At 41.0% G+C, this 21807-nt stretch overlaps 1 pseudogene; it reads right to left on the reverse strand.

Annotated features, from left to right (window-relative positions):
* Positions 1–321: 321 nt before the first annotated feature.
* On the reverse strand, positions 322–439 carry LOC124555165 (annotated as a pseudogene).
* Between the last annotated feature and the right edge of the window lie 21368 nt (positions 440–21807).

Genomic DNA, 21807 nt, shown 5'->3' on the forward strand with positions numbered 1-21807 from the left:
TTGGAGAAAGGCAGCGTCTGTGAGCAATGGTGGATAAGCAGAGTCAGGTCTGAGTCTATGGCATTAGTAGCGATATATCCCACTGACTTCCAACTAAAACTAAAAAACTAAACTCCTCCCGAACAGGCCATAAAGACCCAACGGTACCGACCAGCCGCCGTGTCATCCTCAACCCACAGGCGTCACTGGATGCGGATATGGAGGGGCATGTGATCAGCACACCGCTCTCCCGGCCATAATGTCAGTTTCCGAGACCGGAGTCGCTACTTCTCAATGAACTAGTTCCTCAGCTTGCCTCACAGGGGCTGAGTGCAGTCCGCTTGCCAACAGCGCTCTGCGGTCCGGATGGTCACCCATCCAATTGCTAGCCCAGCCCGACAGCGCTTAACTTCGGTGATCTGGCGGGAACCGGTGTTACCACTGAGGTAAGGCCGTTTGCCCCACTGACTTCTCGTTCTGCAAAATTTGCTTTCTCTGTGTGTGTGTTTATTGACCAACTCAGATTCTATGTCATTACAATCAAATTAGTTGCTAACAACTTTCGTTGTTGTTTGATTCCCTCCTTACCATAAATGTCACTTTTTGAAAGCATTCCTGTAAAATCTTGTGTCATGTTTAGTTTAACCTATATCTGCAATCCACCTGCATATGTCTATCCTGTGAAGTCGTAAATATTGTCAAATCCTTCATCTGCCGTCTTGACGGACAAACGAAAACATATGCTGGGTGCCCATCTGGTCTGTCTGGCTACTATAATAGTGCTTGGCGGTCCTACTGGAATGTAAGTATCTATTGAAAACCTTTCCTTCTGTCCCTGGCTTGGCATGCTCTTGCACTCAACTGTCATAATTTTTCTTGGTCCATTTGCAATCCATTTGGCTATCTAAATCTTCTGCTAATTTCCATTTCATTTTGTTTTCGGTCACAATTTTCTTCTACTCCAGTCTGTTACCTGACCATCCGTTTACTTTCCTGTAGCTCCAAGTAAATCCCGGCATGCGTTTCCCCACTGTTCAACGACCAACCCTCAGTTCCTCGATAGTTTTTGCATTTAGCGTCAATATCGCACATCTCTAAGTCAAAACTCTTTAAGTAAACAGATTTTAAGCTCTGTTGCAGACTCGTTATTGCATTATTTATTTTGAAAACTGGATTTAGTTTACCAAAACCACTCAAAATTGTTTTTTGTCATCTGTTTATTTATTTTCCTTTCCAACCATTAATGGTCTTCAAATGCCCCAAATCAAAAAACTCTTCAAATCATGCTGTGATTTCATGGTTAATTTTTACAATTTTCTTTTTGTTGTGTTGGTTATATATTATTTTTGGCTTTCTGGTCTTCTATGAAATTTTCTCAAGCTGTACAAATGGTTGTTGCCATTCATCTGCACTAGATGCAAGCAGTATTATGTCATCAGCAAAACAAAGGTGAAATATTCCATTAACAAGAACACATTATTTTGTTTCTCCGAAATTTATTCCTGGGTTGCTGTGAGTACAACACCTACCACTGCCCCAGCCCCAACATACACATCCACTTGCCTCCATTAACAATTTACGATTTTTTGAGGCCTCAGGATGTGATCTGTCAACTGATCCGTTCTTTCAGACAAGCTGTACCGTAATTTTCCTTTCTTCCCAACTTGGGTCAGTACCTCTTCGTTAGTTATTTGTCAGATGTTCGAGTGGGGCGAAAACAAGACTAGCTGTAAGTTACACAATGGGCTCTTGTTCAAATTTTCATAACCAGACGAAGAGTGGGAAATGGACAAATGGGGTATCAAACTGGCCTGCGTGAGGTCTAGTCTAGTTTCGGTTAAAACTGTTTATTTGCTTCGAAGTCAATAGAGAAATGAAGAAAAACTTAATTCGTGATATGAGGGAAAATTTTTGTACGGATTTTCATAGAAGAACTAAAAGCTAGAAATTGATATTTGAAGTATCAATTTGACCGGCTTAAGGTCTAGTTTTGCAAAGAAATTATTTAATTGCTTGTAACTAAACAGGGTAATTAAGAAAAATTTAGTAAGTGATCGAGGGAAAACGGCTTAATCAATTTTTGTCGGAATCTCCAAAGCTAAACAAAGAGTGGGAAATGCGTCGATGGAATATCAGACTTATCAGCGTGAGGTCGAGTTATGCAAGAAACCTCTGATTGCTTGAAAGTAGTGAGGGTAATTAAGAAAACCCTAATTAGTGGTTTTAGGGAAAATTTTTGTCCGAACTTTCATAGCCAGACGAAGAGGGGGGATGGACAAATGGGATACCGAATTTCTTACTTCCATACAAACAACTTCACAAAATATTTGATGATTTTTTTTCAATTGTTTTATCCTGTCTATCTAACCATCAGCATTCTTCTATAACACCACATTTTAAAAGTCTCTATTCTCTTTTTGTCTGAACTGTTTCCCAAACACGTTTAACTTCCACACAAGGCTATGCTCCCCACATGTATTTAAATTTATATTTGATGTTTATAACTTACTTAATTTGAGAAATATTTTTCTTTCTGGTGGCCAGCTGAATTTTATACCTTCGCTATTGCAGACATCATCATTTATTTCCGTCAATTACTTTTTGTGTCTCATTTCCTAATCTAGTTCCCTAAACATCGATTCATTTAATTCACCTACATTCGTTACCTTTGTTAGACTTTTGTTGACATTCATTTACATTTCCTTTCCCAGACGTTATTCATTTCGTTGACCTCATCTTCCAAGTCGTTCTCTGTTTCTAAAAGAACTGCAATGGCATCGGCTGATCTCAAAGGTTTTATTTTTTCCTCCTCAATTCCTTTAGCCACTTCCTGTTTGCTTATTTTTTTACTGCTTGCTGAGTGTACACATTGAATAATGTCGGAAATAGACTACAAATCTGTCTCCTCCACTTTCATGTCATTTGACTATTACAACTTCAGTCTCATTTTTGTACAAGATATGGATAACCTTTAGCTTCCTATAATTTATCGCAGCTATCGTCAGAATTACAAAGAGTGCATTCCAGTCAACATTACCAAAAGCTTCCTTTAAATTCACAAATGCTATAAGCGTCGGTTTGCTTTCCTCGTTCGGTATTCTAAAGGTAAGTGCAGGGTCTGTATCCTTAACTATTTGAATAATTTCTAACTGAAAGACAAACTTTTGTATTTGTGGAGGATGCTGGCTTTGTGTTTATCTTGGTTATGATAATGCGTTTAGAATGCTGTTCGTATTAGTTCACTCACATTCCTATCTTCTATTGTTATCTATTCCTACATCGCCTCTGATTTTGTGTTGATAATCTTACACTCTCCTGACCGGAAGTATCGTTATTTCTGCCATCAGACTTTATTGATTCGCGCTAAATCTATTTTCAACTTCTCACAGTAACGCAGGGCGTCTCTGTTACGGTGCCTATCCGCCTTGCAGAGTTCTGTCCTGACTGTGAACTAGGACAGAGTCATAGACAACTTCAAAGAAGAAGATACACTGAATAAAGCCCCCAAATACAGTTACTAGAAGCTCATTTAACCAGTTGCTGGGATAACACTGAAAAGAATGGTAAAGGTTGCTTAAAATGTGCAGGCTATTGGACTAGCCGTCTCGGTTCGGTTAACGGGAGATAATCACACACAATAAATGCAGGAATGTAAGATAAAATCAAAGTAATCAAGAGCGGGAGTCTGTCAAATGGGCTATGGTATTCTATTTAGTAATCAAGTTATCTCATTGAATGAACAACAAAATATATAAACAGTTTGCTCGTTGAAAATCAACAGCCTTTCCTAAATTTCTGACGCTTCAGCATTCAGATACTCTTCTACTGTATGGATTAATGACGATGCTATCGTTTTGAGTAAAACATTCCAAAGGCAAAGTAAGCCTGAATTTGCATATCTGGGTGATGACTTCTCAGGATGGTGTTACCATCGAGAAAAACAAATCTGGCGTACTACTAGTCGGATAGTGGAATGCTAGATCCCTTATTCGATTACGTAGGCTAAATGATTTCAAAAGATAAATAATTTAAAATGATAAATTAGATACTGAGAGGCTACACCATTAAGGGTGAAACATCCCCCTAGAAAAATTAATTAATTACTGTGCTGATAAACCCCTTACGTTATTTGATTTTCAAACAGCTGAGCAAAACCGAACGTACTCAGACATTTCTCTCTTTACTTTCATCACTAAACTGACACACAATATTTTTAGCGCAACGCAATCTGACTTTCAATAATCCCTACAAAAGAATGGCCCTGGCTAACAATAACCTATACCTTTCATGAATCACTTACCTTACAAAAATCTTCATTACTCGAACTACTGCAATACAGCGAGCGCCAATACTACCAGCTAAATAAAAGATTCTAACTACTGAAGTCACTAACTACTGATAGGCATAATTAGCAAATAACAGATTTTGATAGAGAACAAACAATGTATTTGCCTTAATAGTGTTCAAAAGTCATAATATATATATATGTTCATGACATCCAGTCTTACAAATTTACTGTCTCTGATGGACACACGTCCAGATCATCCGCTCTCAAAACTCCGCCATCTCTCTCCCCACATCCACCACTGCTGGCGGCTCACCTCCAACTGCGCAACGCTACTCGCTGTTCACATCCAACTGCCCAACACTAGAATATTCCAACAATGCAAACCAGCCACAGACTGAACACAGCACAGTCAGTGATTTTCAACAGAGCGCTACGTGACGTTACCAACATAAAAACCTAAACAGCCTACTTACAAGGGATGGCACAAGAAACTTTAGAATTAATTCTGGCTACAGAAAATGAAGCATTTCAGCTTAAGACAGAAATGTCGGTAACTAATGTGAGCTGGCCTCTGTGGCCGAGTGGTTCTAGGCACTACAGTCTGGAACCGCGCGACCGCTACGGTCGCAGGTTCGAATCCTGCCTCGGGCATGGGTGTGTGTGATGTCGTTAGGTTAGTCAGGTTTAAGTAGTTCTAAGTTCTAGGGGACTGATGACCTCAGAAGTTAAGTCCCATAGTGGTCAGAGCCATTTGAATAATTTTTTGTTTTAACTAATAAGATTGAAAATTGGCATATCAGTTTTATGTATGACGCAAGGGTGAGAGATGGAAAAGAAATATTGATGATTTTTGCGAGTAGGTATCCAGTTGTATTAAGAAATTACTAATTACCGGCAAAAGGGCGATTTCCGTTCAAACTCTTTGTAGGACGTTGGAATAATTCACCTGCTGAGGCATACGTGAATGGTGAAGGAAACGCCAGTACCTGGTAGCTTGCTGACCTAGAGTGGTCCTTCCAGAACTGCTGTGGATGACACAGCTAAATTCGCCTTAAAGAGTAGTTTGTGAGTTGATTGTGTTAATTGGAAATGGAAAGCGAACAGTTGTTCTCCTTCCCTTGCATGCACACGACAGGTACAATCGGCCATTGGACTGCGTTGACCAACAACTAAGGCATCACGTTGTAGCAGCACATGATGTGTAAGAAAAATAATGACACTGTCAACACTGTGAACGACCTGGCAACACGGTGTTGTTTTACTTGTGTACACCGGTGTGTTCATCCTTTCCAGACTTTCAGTCCGAGTTTCATCTTCGTACAGTCATCACATGATTTTTGAGAGCGCGATCAGTGAAGTTGTGTTTTTATTGTGTGTTACGAAAATGGAACAGTGGAATTTAGAGCAACGTTAAGCCATCAGCTTTTGTGTTAAACTTCGGTAATTCGCGAGTGCGACTTTTGAAAAGTTGAAGCTGACCTATGGGGAACATTCCTTATCAAGAGCACAAGGTTTTCGCTGGAACGAATCATTTCTTGGGAGGCCGAGACCACACTGAAAAGGAACCTCGCTTAGGGAGGCCTTCAACTTCAAAAACCGACGAAAACGTCGAAAGAGTGCGTGCTCTTGTGAGGTCGGACCGACGTTTAACAATAAGGATGATGGGGGATGTTAAACACTTCCACCGCACATCAAATTTTGAGCGAAGATTTGCACGTTGCAGACAAGTGGATGCTGCGTCATGACAACACCCCATGTCACAAGCCCCTTCCATCACGGAATTTTTGTCCTCAAAAGCCATTCTTGCTGTTCCACAACCCCCCTATTCACCTAATATGAATCCCAAAATTGAAAAATGTCTTAAAAGGATGCCATTTTGAGACTTAAAAACAATGTGACGACGTGTTAAAGGCCCTAGCAGTTCCCACACATCTAGTAGTTGCATGTCCTTGGGAATATTAACAGTTGTGGTTTCCCGTTGCTTTCAGACGGTTGCGTTAACAATTTAGCAGAATTATGTTGACTGCAGCGACGTAATAGGCATATTTACTACAATATATTACATAGCCTACCTGGAAAACGTTGCTTGCCAATGTAGATTACACATAAGGAAATAAGAATTTCACTTATCATCTAGAGTACATCGCTAACTGAAAACATAACAAATACAAATCGATTCATAGGCTAGTAACTTACCTCGGAAGTCCTTCCTTCACTTTCACTGTTCTTCTATAGTAGAATGTCTCATATCGGAAACAGTTAATACCGAGAAGTAATGTACAGTGAGGAGCGTAACGTGACAATACGATGAGCGAATGCGTAAATTCAGTAAGCCTCTTAAAGTCAGTCTTAGTAATTTATGTGAATGACCCATATCGAGTTGGGAAGTAGCAAAGTACAAAGATTTTTTGACGTTGTGGTAACACGCTGTAACGATACAGGTGTGTACTCTTGAGAACCGGAATCTTCAGGGTACTTCTTGCGTTGTTTATTTACGGTTGGATTCTTGGATAAGTCCATCTTCTGCTGTGTTCAAAGCAAACGACTCATCTGAGAAAATTGAAGAAAATTATCGTTGATTGCCACAGATTGCGCGGTAGGTTCAACTATTTAGCTACTCCCGCCTGGGGAATGCAATTAATTATTTGTAGCGTTCGAACTGAGAAGAGGGAACACCAGAAAGGAAGAACATTAAATGAACTAATTGAGACTCTCGAGAATTAATGCGCCATAATAAGGCAAAGTGGCATCTACCCCGTATAAGGTAGTTTCGCAGCACCATTGAAAAGGAGAGATGTAATAAGTTCAGAAAAACTGTAACTTAATCTTGAATGCAGTCAATTAGATACACTTCGTGAGAAATTGCTTCGCAAGCACAATCTAAAATACTGGAGACTGGAGCGCCTGCAAACAAAGAACGAGAGAACGAAAGGGTATTTACTGGGACTGTAATTATCATGCGTAAAGTAGAAAAAAGGTAAGAAACTTTCATTCTTACAAGCAATATTTCCAGATTCTACCTGATTTACAACTGTGTTCTACTACTTGCCTTTGAACGGAGAAAAGAAGAAAGCTGGTGGCATTACTGACAATCGGCCACTGGAAACAAAAGTAGCGTACGGAGACCCTAGTGGATTTTTAAATTATGACAAGTATAATTTCAAGAACATCCTCCGATGAACGAGTAACGCTTCAACAGGATGAAACATACCCTCCTTCTGACGTAATTACTGAACGGTCAGACTTAGAACGAACCGTGAAAATTTTTACTTCAGCATTAATCTCTCTGAACAAACGCATCTAAATTTACAGGAATATTGTTCATTGTTAAGAGGAGAGCAAAAGTAATTATGAAGCAGCATTACAGCTGCAGTTTGTTTTAATGTATATGAACCACGAAAATTATTTTTAGCCCTGCTAACGTTATCAAATTGTTTTCGTATAATCGACAAGTACAAGGTAGATTTCTCTCTGATATTGTAGGTATTTCTTGATTTTTGAACTGAGAGTACATATTCTGAAAAAAGGGCCTAAGAAAAGTCCTAAACATATGTACAATGATTCGGAAAATGCTAGTACCGGTACTGAAAATGAATATTTTAAATGGAAAATCAGTTCAAGAACGGGACAAGGCAGCAATTCATTGTACATACTTTTAATTCTTATGTAGATTATATGTTAGGGCAATCAATGATTAAGATTAATTAAACATTGCTTTGTAGCACATTTATGATGACAGTTTCGTTTACAGGTTCGTTTGACAACTATAGTGTCCAGTCATAATATTTCGATATTGGGATTCACAAGGTCATAACGTATTAGGTGTAAAATTGTAACGTGAAATTAATAGACTGGATAAAATTCGTTAAATTTTGTCGGATATAATTTAACTTCCCAAGAAAACTGAACATTGGAACTAAAATGTGAAAATTCAGTTACGTTGGGTGCACTCTTTTCGTAGATATCAGAAATAAACTAAATACAGGAAGTTGATGAAAGTTTGCAGTTTACAGCATAATGGTGACTCATGTTGCAATGTTCGAAAGTGAAGACTGGATTCGAATGAAAAGAAAAACAATGACGATTACAAATATGATATGCCTGAGATGAATGGCAGGGTACATGAGAAGGGATAGGATAAATCTAAAATTTTCAAGTAAAAAGTGTAAGAGTTTACATACAGTGTTATATAATAGGTAAAACATACAGATAGAATAGACAACATTCATGTTAGTGGAAGTGTATAGGAACAATGCCATCAGTAAAAAAGAAATGACAATCGTAACAGGGTACACTACTTGAGATATGATGAAACAAGAAGATGAAGACTAAGAAAAGAAACAAAACATCGACATGATGCAGGAATTTAGGTTCACCAGCTTGCAACGAAATTAACCTACCTACTGACTTTATTCAATTTCTTTAGGGCATTTGTCTTAAAGTAGTTTTGAAACACTAAAAAAATTAAATTGAAAATAATAAAAACGACATTTCACTCGTCTTTGCAACGGTCCTCTTCATTCGCCGTGAACTGTACGCTGTTCCCAATTACGAGAAATGGCACCAAATATAATTTTGCAATTAGACGTAGCTATTCCGTACTGAGGATCCAATATTAGATTTCACTAATTATAATTTTCGACTTAATTGAAAATGTTGAGACAGCATTAGTCCACCATATCACAGACTTTACTCGCCTGAAGTTACAGTGAGCAATACGATCAAAGGGACACTGTTTTAAAACACCGTAACTGTCTCCCATTGCAACACAGAAGTTTGAAATTTGACTCAAAGGTGCCTCCAACCTTCCATTGCAATGGTCAGAGCCCAGAATTCCAAGTGAGGTGTAACGCGGATTAATGATGTCACATTGGCACCAACTTTCATAATTCGCCCAACGGCCCCGTGAACGTGTCGCGCGATGGGAAGACAGTCACTCACCCCCTTTTACCCCCATTTCAGCCCTTCTTTTGTCGCCTCTGTGATGGAGGGCAAAAACGCATTTCCCAGCGTTGAAATTTTATTCCTTGGGGCGTTGGTTCGCACACATTTCTCTGTCGGAAACGGTAGTCCGCCACCCACACCCCCTCTCCCTTCCACCGAACGATTCAACCCTTCTCTAAGGACATCGTTTGCCTTTGATCTGATTCCAAATTAATTGACAGAATTTGAACGTTTTCTTTAACGCCACGAGATTAGGAAGTGGATGGTGATTTTTATCGAAATTTGTCCCTTCCAAAATGCGATTTTCTTTTTAAATGGATCACAATCAAATTAGAAATTAGTTGTTTCTCACTTTTCAGTGTCTTACTGTAGGCAGGATGCAGTCAAGTCCACTTAAAATGCGAGGTCTGCAGTCCACTCCTGAGTTCTAATTTTCGATTCTGCACTTCATCTCCGTCATAAATTCAACAATAGGGTGCTTTTAATCGAAAAATCGTTGCAGGTATGGTCCTTGTTTTAACCAATGTGCTTTGCAGTAGTTCTGTAGATACAATGAGATGGCAAAAGTCATCGGATACTTCCTAAAATCGCATAGCGACCATCTTTTGTCCGGCGTAGTGCAACAACTTGACGTGGCATGGACTCAACAAGTCCTTGGCAGTCCCCTGCGGAAATACTGAGCTACGTTCCGTCTATAGCCGTCCATAACTGCGAAAGAGTTGCCTGTGCAGGAGTTTGTGGATGAACTGACCTTCCGATTATGTTCCATAAATGTTCGATGGGATTCATGTCTTGCGATATGTTGTTGTTGTGGTCTTCAGTCCTGAGACTAGTTTGATGCAGCTCTCCATGCTACTCTATCCTGTGCAAGCTTCTTCATCTCCCAGTACTTACTGCAACCTACATCCTTCTGAATCTGCTTAGTGTATTCATCTCTTGGTCTCCCTCTAAGGTTTTCACCCTCCACACTGCCATCCAATGCTAAATTTGTGATCCCCTGATGCCTCAGAACATGTCATACCAACCGATCCCTTCTTCTAGTCAAGTTGTGCCACAAACTCCTCTTCTCCCCAATTCTATTCAACACCTCCTCATTAGTTATGTGATCTACCCATCTAATCTTCAGCATTCTTCTGTAGCACCACATTTCAAAAGCTTCTATTCTTTTCTTGTCCAAGCTATTTATCGTCCATGTTTCACTTCCATACATGGCTACACTGTGGCCAAATCATTCGCTCGAACTGTCCAGAATGTTCTTCAAGCGAATCGTGAACAATTGTGGCCCGGTGACATGACGAATTGTCATCCATAAAAATTCCATCGTTATTTGGGAAAATGAAGTCGATGAATGGCTGCAAATGGACTCCAAGTTGCCGAACATAACAATTTCCAGTCAATGATCGCTTCTGTTGGACCATAGGGCCCAGTTCATTCTATGTAAATACAGCCCACACTATTAAGGAACAACCAGCTTGTACAGTGCCTTGTTGACAACTTGGGTCCACGGCTTCGTGGGGTCTGCGTCACACTCGAACCCTACCATCACCTCGTACCTACAGAAATCGGGAGTCATATGACCACGGTTTTCCAGTCGTCTAGGGATCAACGGATACTGTTACGAGCCCAACAAAGGCACTGCAGCCGATGTTGTGCTGTTAGCTGTAGTATCATTGCCACAGATACTACTACAACGCCGCGCCAACGCAAGGTTGGCAGCCCGTCGTCTGCCGAGCACAGCGCACTCTAGCGGGCTGTGCAGCTCGACGGAACTGGAGTGTGCCTCGTTCACTTCTTAGCTATATGTCAACCTAGGCAGACGCACTTTCATAATCAGTAATGTTTGCATTCTCTGAGGAGGGACCATCAGGCTTAGTCCCTGAGAATATGTTGTATTAGTACATTGTATTCCATGTTTCGAGCTGCAGTCCTATAAACCACTGAAAATAAGTAATTTTCATTGTACTATGTGTTTCTTGAATAATAATCCTTCGCTCTAACAGTGTGCCGTACCGCATATTATTGCAACCCGGACTCCTTCAGCTCCTATCAACTCGGCCTCCTACTTATTTGCATTTAGTAACGAGCTGAAAACACCCACGAGTTTTGTGCCACTAAACAATGAGACACAAAATTAGCGAAGGCACTCGCGTCGGTCGTCTGCTGCCATAGCTCATTTACGCCAAATTTCGCCGCACTGTCCAAAGGGACACGTCCGTCGTACGTCCCACATTGATTTCTGCGATGATTTCAAGCAGTGTTTCATTCCTGTTAGCACTAACAGCTCTACGCAAACGCCACTGCTCTAGGTCGTTAAGTGAAGGCCATCGGCTACCACGTTGTCCGTGGCGAAAGGCGATGACTGAATTTTTGTATTCTCGGCATACACTTGACACTGTGGATCACTGGATATTGAATTCGCTAACGATTTCCGAAATGGAATGTCCCATGCGTCTAGCTCCAACTACCTTTCGCGTTAAAAGTCTGTTAATTCCCGTCGTACTGCCGTAATCTCCTCGGAAACCTTTTGACATGAGTTGCCTGAGTAAAAATGACAGCTCTGTTTTTTTCCCTTTATTGTTATTTTCAAACCTTGACATAAAACATACATTAAACAGGAAGACATGAAAACAAACATACACGGAGGATAAAAACAGGAGACATACAGATTAAAATAAAGGAAGGCGTTCACGGACGCACTGGTTGTATAAAAAAGTTCAGCACTATACACAAACGGAGACACAGAGTGGCACACGTGAACGTAAGAGCACTGTAGGAGAGACACTGATGAACTAATGGGAAGAGAAACACTAGCGCAGTGGCGATGAACTTCGGCGTGCTGAAACATACTGTTCGCACGAAAAAGCCGGGGGGCCTGTCATAGGGAAGAGGGGAGCGTAGGAGGGACGGGGAGAGGATCCCAGCGAGTGAGAAGAAGGGAGGGGGAGGGGAGACAGCTCCGTCAATGCAATGCCTTTTTATACGCTGTTTACGCACTACTACAGCCATCTGTATTTGTGCATATCGCTATCCTGTCACTGTCACCCCAGCGTATACAGAGCCTCCATACTCTTCGTTCAGTTTCATCGAAAACTTTTGCAACAGACAGTGGAATAATCTGTGCAATTTCAGAAATTTAACTATTCGTACCATAAATTTCTTCACGTCCTCCATGCTTGCAAATTTAACACGAAGTGTTTCTTGATGTACATAACAATGAATCCCGTCTAGCGCTGGTTGTAATTTTTTGCTCTTTCATTCTCATTTAAATCTTTAAATTGTTCCTGCATGGTATTCTAATATCGTTTCATAGCAAATTTGCAGTACCCGTCGATTATGCGACCACATAATAGATACGGAGAATCTCACCCCTCTCTTATGTCACTCCCATTGAGTTTTAAAGGCTTGTGACGACAGATCACTAGACTGCCTCTCTTTCTGCAAACATGCACTGGATCTGCGAGCGTCCTCTATGCGACGAACAAATAGTGAAGGGGTAACAACTCGAACACCCCAGTTCTGCTACATTGAAAAGCGTTCTGCCGCGCGGAAAAATGACACACTGCAGTACTTAATGAAATGTCACCCTGTACCGAGAACTACCTCGATTTCTTGCAAAGATAGGAGATTGTGAAAATGTAGCCTACAAGCAGGCTTTTCTGCCCTTGAATGGCATTTCTGCAACTCTAACTGGTCGTCTTATTTCTCTGCTTACTGACAAACGGGATGGTAGGAGAGAAATCTGATGTACGGGTGATGATGTAAAAGGGCGAATGACAGAGCACATCGTCTCTTACCCATTCAGAGCAGTTTATTAAGGTAAATGTGGGACAAGACGAGATGTCTTAATTCAGATTTCTCCGTGAAAATTATGTGGAATAGGTATTTCTATCATCATGAACCTAAGTCTTGGAATCATCAGGGACAGCCGGTATTAAACCTCGCATCCCCTATGCATCCCGTATGACTATCCTTTTAGCTGACAAAGACAGATATATGTGCTGTAGGGGAGAAACTAAAGTTAGAAATTCAGTGTGAAGTTTTGGTGGTATTGGTATTAGTTGTGATTTATTAGTATTAACAAAGTTGTTGCTTTCTTAGTAGAGAGAGAATTTCGAGAGAGCTCTTGTTAGTTCTATAAATAGTGCTGGTGTAACTGAACTTAGGTAACGTAGACATTTAGTTTTTTTCAATAACTGGAAAATTTTACCATGGGTGAGAAGTGTGGGCTCTGTCATAGGTGTGTGAGTAGTGGGTTGTGGGTTGGGATTTGTTCAAAGTATTTTCATTGGGGGGAATATAGTGGGAAGCCAATGAGCTTCTAGCGAGATCTTCTCCTGGGAATGTAGTAGAAATAAGTTGATAGAGGAGCAGGAGCGCAAGATCTGTGCTCTTCAGGTGTAGTTACAATACGCAAAGGAAGAACTAGATAGGCTGAGGAGGGTGAAGGGTGCTGGGGAATGGGAACTGGCAGTTGGCAAGAAGGCAGCTTGGAGGAGGAGGTATTCAGACAGTTACACATTGCGTATATGTAATAGATTTGACCAACTGTAGAGTTGAGTGGAGAGAAGCCTCTTGTAGCTGTAGGTGCAGGGAACATGCAGCAATCCTCAGCAGTTAGGAGGCCTAAGTCAGTTACAAAGTCTAACAGAAAGAAGAAGGTTCTGCTGCTAGGTAGTTCGCGCGGTAGAGGTGTGGGGGGTGAGTACCAGGTCACCAGTATTGTGAAGCTTAGTGCAGGGTTGGCTCAGGTGACTGACAGCATAGGGGAGTTATGTAGGAATTTTACGAAGGAGGATCAGGTAGTGATACTGGATGGAGCAGGGAATAGTCGTGATAGGGATGGGGAATATGATGTAGGTGGTGACCTGGTAAAGGTGGCACTAACTGGTGGCACTAATGTGCATTTCGTGTAATTGTTTCAGCGCCATGATCGGTCTCATCTTAATGCGGCTGTTAGGCACGTTAACATGGGGCTGGAGACGGCGCTGATGGCAGAGGGCATGGCTCACATTTCAGTGGTGCCAGTTGTGTCTGTCAGTAGATCGGGCTTCACTAGGCATGGTCTGCATTTCAATAGGCATGGGAAGGAGAGGCTGGCAAAGCTTATAGGTGACAGTGTAGTGGAAGCGCATGGATTACTGCTCAGGTTTTTGCATTCTTGTGGTAGCTTATTGAAAATGGATGCAGCAGTACACTGCACACCTTTCTGCACAAGATCACACATGCAAAAATTCCTGTAGTAGTTGGTGCACCTTTTTTAGACAAGTCAGCTGATGGGTATACCTGAGTAAAGGAAGTCCCTATAACCAAGGGCTCACCTTCGGAGGACGTCATGTTTCCAAGTAGAGAAGGAATTAGCACATTTCATCAAAATATAATAGGTATTAGAGAAAAAGTTAGTGAACTGCTTATAGACGTTGACTCTGAAATTATTGGTATATCGGAGCACCTCTTAAATAATTTGATAATTCAGAGGCTTCCTTTACCAGAATACAGATTGGTTGGCTGTTTTTCAAGGAGTTCCTCGCGGGGTGGGGAGTAGCCATGTATGTAAAAACAGTATTCCATTTGAGTCCATAGACGTGTCACAGCACTGTACTGAACAGATATCTGAATGTTGTCCAGGGGCACTTGAATTTAATGAAACTAAACTTCTAATTGTTGTTGTTTATAGGTCCTCTAACTCTGACTTCAGAGTATTTCTGCTCAAGCTAGAGAAGGTTCTTGATTCACTTTACAGGAAGCACCAGAAGTTAGTTATATGTGGTGACTTCAATATTAATTTTGTAAATGATAGTGCAAGAAAAAGGATGTTGGTGGATCTCCTAAATTCATATGATCTGATGCTGAATGTGTTTTTCCAGCAAGGGTACAGGGGAACTGTAGCACAGCCATAGACAATATTTTTATTTATTCTTCATTTTTAGAAGGGGATTCTGTAATTGAAAGAGTGAATGGCTTTTCAGACCATGATGCACAAATTTTAACACTGGAAAGCTTTTGTACTCAAACAAATGTCACATACAATTACAAACTATGTAGGGAAGTTAATCCAACAGCAATAGACTTTTTTAAACCTCGTCAATGAACAAGAGAGGCAGGATGTTTATAGTGCCGATAACATAGATCACAAATATAATGCTTTACTTAATAAATTTCTCATGCTCTTTGAGAGTTGCTTTCCATTAGAATGTTCTAAACGGGGTACTAGCAGTAAAAGGCAGCCTGGGGGGCTGTCTTGTGGGATAAGCATATCATGTTAAACTAAGCCGGAATTATGTCAAAATGTTAGAAGTACTCATAATCAAGCTACATTCGCCCATTACAAACAGTACTGTAAGGTGCTTAAAAATGTTATTAGGAAGGCAAAGAGTATATGATACGCATATACAATAGCTTACTCACAGGATAAAATTAAAACCATATCGTCAGTTGTGAAGGAAGTGTCTGGTCAGCAGCACAAATCAGATATATTTACAGTATTTAACAATCATTTTCTTACCATTGCTGGTGAATTAAATAAAAATTTAGTTTCTACTCTGAATCATATAACTTTCTTGACAAATGCATTTCCGAGATTCATGTCTGAAATACTCCTCTGTGATACAGACAAGGGGGAGATTGAGTCAATAATTAAGTCACTGAAGACTAAGGACTCTCATGGATATGATGGAGTGCCTAGCAGAATATTATAGTACTGTGCTGCACATGTTACCCCTGTATTTAGCCATATTTGTAATTTTTCCTTTAGGAATGGTCAGTTTCCTGAACGATTAAAGTACTCAGTAATAAAGCCGTTTTATAAAAATGGAGAAAGCGATAATGTAGGCAGTTTTAGACCTGTTTCTATGCCATCAGTGTTTGCTAAAGTTATTGAAACGACTGTGTATGTAAGGATCATTGATCATTTTGCTTCACAGGATTTGCTATCAAATGTACCGCTCGGCTTTAGAAGTCGTTTAACAATTGAAAATGCTATATTCTCTTTTCTCTGTGAGGTACTGGATGGGTTAAACAAAAGGTTTCGAATGCTAGGCATATTTTTTGATTTAACTAAGGCGTTTGATTGTGTCTATCACAAAATATTGCTCCAGAAGTTGGACCATTATGGAATATAGGGAGTAGCTCACGGTTGGTTCACCTCTTACTTTAGCAACAGACAGCAGAAGGTCATTATTCACAATGTTGAGAATGACTGTCATGTGGGGTATGAGTGGGGTACAGTCAAGTGGGGGGTGCCCCAGGGATCAGTGTTTGGGCCACTCCTGTTCCTTATTTACATAAATAATATGCCCTCTAGTATTACAGGTAACTCTAAAATATTTCTGTTTGCTGATGGCATGAGCTTGGTAGTGAAGGATGTTGTGTGCAACATTGGTCCAGTTTCAAATAGTGCAGTTCAAGACGTAAGTTCATGGCTTGTAGAAAATAAACTAACGCGAAATCACAGTAAGATTCAGTTTTTACAGTTTCTAACACACAATTCAACGAAAATTGGCGTTTTAATTTCACAGAATGGGCATATGTTTACTGAAACTGAACAGTTCAGATTTCTAGGTATTCAGATAGGTAGTAAATTGCCGTGGAAATCCCACTTTCGGGATCTTGTTCAAAGACTTAATGCTGTAATTTTTACTATCCAAACGGCATCTGAAGTGAGTGACCGTTCGACGCGAAAATTAATCTACTTTGCTTATTATCGTTCGCTTATGCCGTATGATATTATATTTTGGGCTAACTCTTGCCAATGTAAAAGGATAATTTTGGCTGAGAAACGGGCTGTTAGGGCAATAAGTGGTGAAAATTCACGAACCTCTTGTCGACCCCTATTCACAGACTCTGGGTGTTTTGACATTGGCCCCTCAATATATATATGTCATTCGGGAGGATGGCGGTTCAATCCCGCGTCCGGCTATCCTGATTTAGATTTTCCGTGATTTCCTTAAATCGCTCCAGGCAAATGCCGGGATGGTTCCTTTGAAAGGGCACGGCCGACTTCCTCCCCTAATCCGATGAGACCGATGACCTCGCTGTCTGGTCTCCTTCCCAAACAACCGAACCCAACCCTTACTGTCATTACTTGTTAACAATGTTAGCTTATTCCCAAGAATAAGCAGCTCTCATTCAGTTAGTACTCGGCATAAATCAAACCTGCATTTAGATCGAACTTCCTTAACTCTTGTGCAGAAAGGTGTGCAGTGTACTGCTGCATCCATTTTCAATAAGCTACCACAAGAATGGTGAAACTTTAGCAGTAATCCATGCGCTTTCAAATAGAAACTGAAGAGTTTCCTCATGGGTCACTCCTTCTACTCTGTCGAGGAGTTTCTTGAAAAATTCAGCTGATTCTTGTTGTATTGTTGATTGTGCTTACTTAAACTTATGGCTTGACTTATTTCGGGTTCATAAACATTTTATTTTTATCTGTTATTAATTTTATGTTGTAATTTCATGTACTGACACGTTCCACGACTTTTGAGATGTGCTCCTCAATTTGGTGCTGCGGAACTTGACGTGTAAATAAAATGAATAAATACCATTTCCCCATATGCCAGTGACGAAAATGTTTAATTCAAGCTAACCGTGGCTGTATGTTGTAGGATTTCATTACAAGTCCGATGATCATGTATTTGTGTATCCCTACATTGAACTCAATGCAGAAAAACGCTCAGTGAAATTGTCTCACTTCAGTACCAATTCGTGGAAAACCACGTCAGTGGAACTGAGACAGTGACATGTTTTTCCACAGATTATTGCACAGTAACAAAACAGCAACAACGTTATGGTGAGATATTTACATTTTTTGTTGACTAGAGGATGTTTGGACATCATCCGCAGTCTATTCCCAACCGAAGGTGACTGTAATGTTATCCGTACAGAGTTAAAGAAAGGAAAGCTAGATACTGCTTACACGGTAAATCAGTGGGTTATGACACTCCAGAAAGTTCTAGTAGCGTAAGCGTAGTTGATGTTGAGCAGTTCATGATCAAAGATTACAAAACCTTATTTTCCAGTTTAAAAGAACCTGAACCGCTGACAAATAATCAAGGGAAGTAGAAATGATGACGTAAAAATCACTGAAGCCATAAGAGCTGTGTGACTGTAAACAATACTGCAAGTGGTCTGGCCTCTAATCCATATAATTTCCAACAGGAACGGATTGTTAATTATCTGTTGCTTGAATATGGTTATGAAAATGACATACCAGTAAAAGCTCCTACGGCAAAGGACTTTCCGAAGTATGTAGCATCCAGTGATCCCCATGCAGGAATACGAAACGCAAAAGGACAAACACGTTGATTCAGAAAGTGAAGTATAGGGCTCCGACTGAATGTGTGAATGTATTGTTTACACAAATGTAAACCCATTTAAGTCAAAAAACGTGTTGTTTATACACGGTGTGATCAAAAAGTTTACGTCTGAGGGCGTTATTGCAGCTTATAAGCAACGTAGCGCGACTACGATGCGGTTATACAGGGTGGTCCATTGATCGTGACCGGGCCAAATATCTCACCAAATAAGCGTCAAACGAAAAAACTACAAGGAACGAAACTTGTCTAGCTTGAAGGGGGAAACCAGATGGCGCTATGGTTGGCTCGTTAGTGGCGCTGCCATAGGTCAAACGGATATCAATTGCGTTTTTTTAAATAGGAACCCCCATTTTTATTACATATACGTGTAGTACGTAAAGAAATATGAATGTTTTAGTTGGACCACTTTTTCGCTTTGTGATAGATAGCGCTGTAATAGTCACAAACATATGGCTCAAAATTTTAGACGATCAGTTGGTAACAGGTAGGTTTTTTAAAATTAAAATACAGAACGTAGGTACATTTGAACATTTTATTTCGATTGTTCCAATGTGATACATGTACCTTTATGAACTTACCATTTGTGAAAAAGCATATGCCGGCCTCGGTGGCCGAGCGGTTCTAGGCGCTACAGTCTGGAACCGCGCGACCGCTACGGTCGCAGGTTCGAATCCTGCCTCGGGCATGGATGTGTGTGATGCCCTTAGGTTAGTTTGGTTTAAGTAGTTCTAAGTTCTAGGGGTCTCATGACCTCAGAAGTTAAGTCCCATAGTGCTCAGAGCCATTTGAACCATTTTTGAGAACGCATGCTGTTACAGAGTGATTACCTGTAAATACCACATTAATGCAATAAATGCTCAAAATGATGTCCGTCAACCTCAATGCATTTGGCAATACGTGTAACGACATTCCTCTCAACAGCGAATAGTTCGCCTTCCGTAATGTTCGCACATGCATTGACAATGCGCTGACGCATGTTGTCAGGCGTTGTCGGTGGATCACGATAGCAAATATCCTTCAGATTTCCCCACAGAAAGAAATCCGAGGACGTCAGATCCGGAGAACGTGCGGGCCATGGTATGGTGCTTCGACGACCAATCCATCTGTCATGAAATATGCTATTCAGTACCGCTTCAACCGCACGCGAGCTATGTGCCGGACATCCATCATGTTGGAAGTATATCGCCGTTCTGTCATGCAGTGAAAGATCTTGTAGTAACATCGGTAGAACATTACGTAGGAAATCAGCATACATTGCACCATTTAAATTGCCATCGATAACGTGGGGGCCAATTATCCTTCCTCCCATAATGCCGCACCATACATTAACCCGCCAAGGTCGCTGATGTTCCACTTTTCGCAGCCATCGTGGATTTTCCGTTGCCCAATAGTGCATATTATGCCGGTTTACGTTACCGCTGTTGGTGAATGACGCTTCGTCGCTAAATAGAACGAGTGCAAAAAATCTGTCATTGTCCCGTAATTTCTCTTGTGCCCAGTGGGAGAACTGTACACGACGTTCAGAGTCGTCGCCATGCAATTCCTGGTGCATAGAAATATGGTACGGGTGCAATCGATGTTGATGTAGCATTCTCAACACCGACGTTTTTGAGATTCCCCATCCTCGCGCAATTTGTCTGCTACTGATGTGCATATTAGCCACGACAGGAGCTGAAACACCTACTTGGGCATCATCATTTGTTGCAGGTCGTGGTTGACATTTCACATGTGGCTGAACACTTCCTGTTTCCTTAAATAACGTAACAATGCTGCGAACGGTCCTGGCACTTGGATGATGTCGTCCAGGATACCGAGCAGCATACATAGCACACGCCCGTTGGGCATTTTGATCACAATAGCCATACATCAACACGATATCGACATTTTCTGCAATTGGTAAACGGTCTGTTTTAACACGGGTAATGTATCACGAAGCAAATATCGTCCGCACTGGCGGAATGTTACGTGATACCACGTACTTACACGCTTGTTACTATTACAGCGCCATCTATCACAAAGCGAAAAAAGTGGTGCAACTAAAACATTCATATTTCTTTACGTACTACACGAATATGTAATAAAAATGGGGGTTCCTATTTAAAAAGAAACGCAGTTGATATCTGTTTGACCTATGAGAGCGCCATCTAGCGGGCCAACCATAGCGCCATCTGGTTTCCCCCTGCAAGCTAGACGAGTTTCGTTCTTTGTAGTTTTTTCGTTTGATGCTTATTTTGTGAGATATTTGGCCCGGTCACTATCAATGGACCACTCTGTATAAGCACCGACATATAGTGCAAGGGGTTAGTTTGGCATTCGTGTCTTCCCGACGTACCTGCGGTAAATATGGTAACGTGAACTATGGCGACGTTATTACCAAATGCGTCCAAACAGGACCAACGTGCTGTTATTCTTTTCTTGGTTGCCGAAGGTCACACGTCGGTAGACATCCATAGGAGAATGAAGAATTTGTATGGCGAACCAGGACTTTCGAAAATCACCGCCGAGGAATGGTGCACCAAGGGCCCCTACTGCATCATGATAAAGCACGTCCACCTTCCGCAAAATTAACGTCGTAACGCCCAAATTACGACATCTCAAGTGGGAGACACTCGAGCATCCGCCCTAAAGACCTGGTCTCTCCCTGTGGGATTACACACCTTTGGTCCCTTAAAAAAGCCTTGAAGGGTCGACGATTTCAGCCGGACGAGGACGTGCAGCAGTCAGATACGGCGTTTTACCAAACGGTTATCTTCAACCTGGTGCGTCGGTTGGATGATTGCCTCAGTGCTCACGACGATTTTGCCTGACTGGCATACCGATTCTGGACTGTTCGACTTTCGAACAGAAACGTTTTGATCGCACCTTACGTCTTTCTAACTTAATTTGAGCTCTGTCATTGTGAATTTTCACAACCTGGAATATAAAGACTTTTAAAACAGCGTGAAACAAGGTTTTTAACGTTTTTTCATACTTAAAAAAATGGTTCAAATGGCTCTAAGCACTATGGGACTTAACTTCTAAGGTCATCAGTCCCCTAGACTTAGAACTACTTAAACGTAACTAACCTAAGGACATCACACACACCCATGCCCGAGGCAGGATTCGAACCTGCGACCGTAGCATCAGCGCGGTTCCGGACTGAAGCGCCTAGGACCGCTCGGTCACAGCGGCCGGCTTTTCATACTTAAACCATTAATTGGATTTCACTGATATGAAACAAGTTATGTATATCTACATTAGTTATCTACGTACGAAACATCGGTATAATAAACTAGATAGTTTCAA

The sequence above is a fragment of the Schistocerca americana genome, chromosome 1 (genome assembly GCF_021461395.2).
Source record: "Schistocerca americana isolate TAMUIC-IGC-003095 chromosome 1, iqSchAmer2.1, whole genome shotgun sequence".
Lineage (NCBI taxonomy): Eukaryota > Metazoa > Arthropoda > Insecta > Orthoptera > Acrididae > Schistocerca > Schistocerca americana.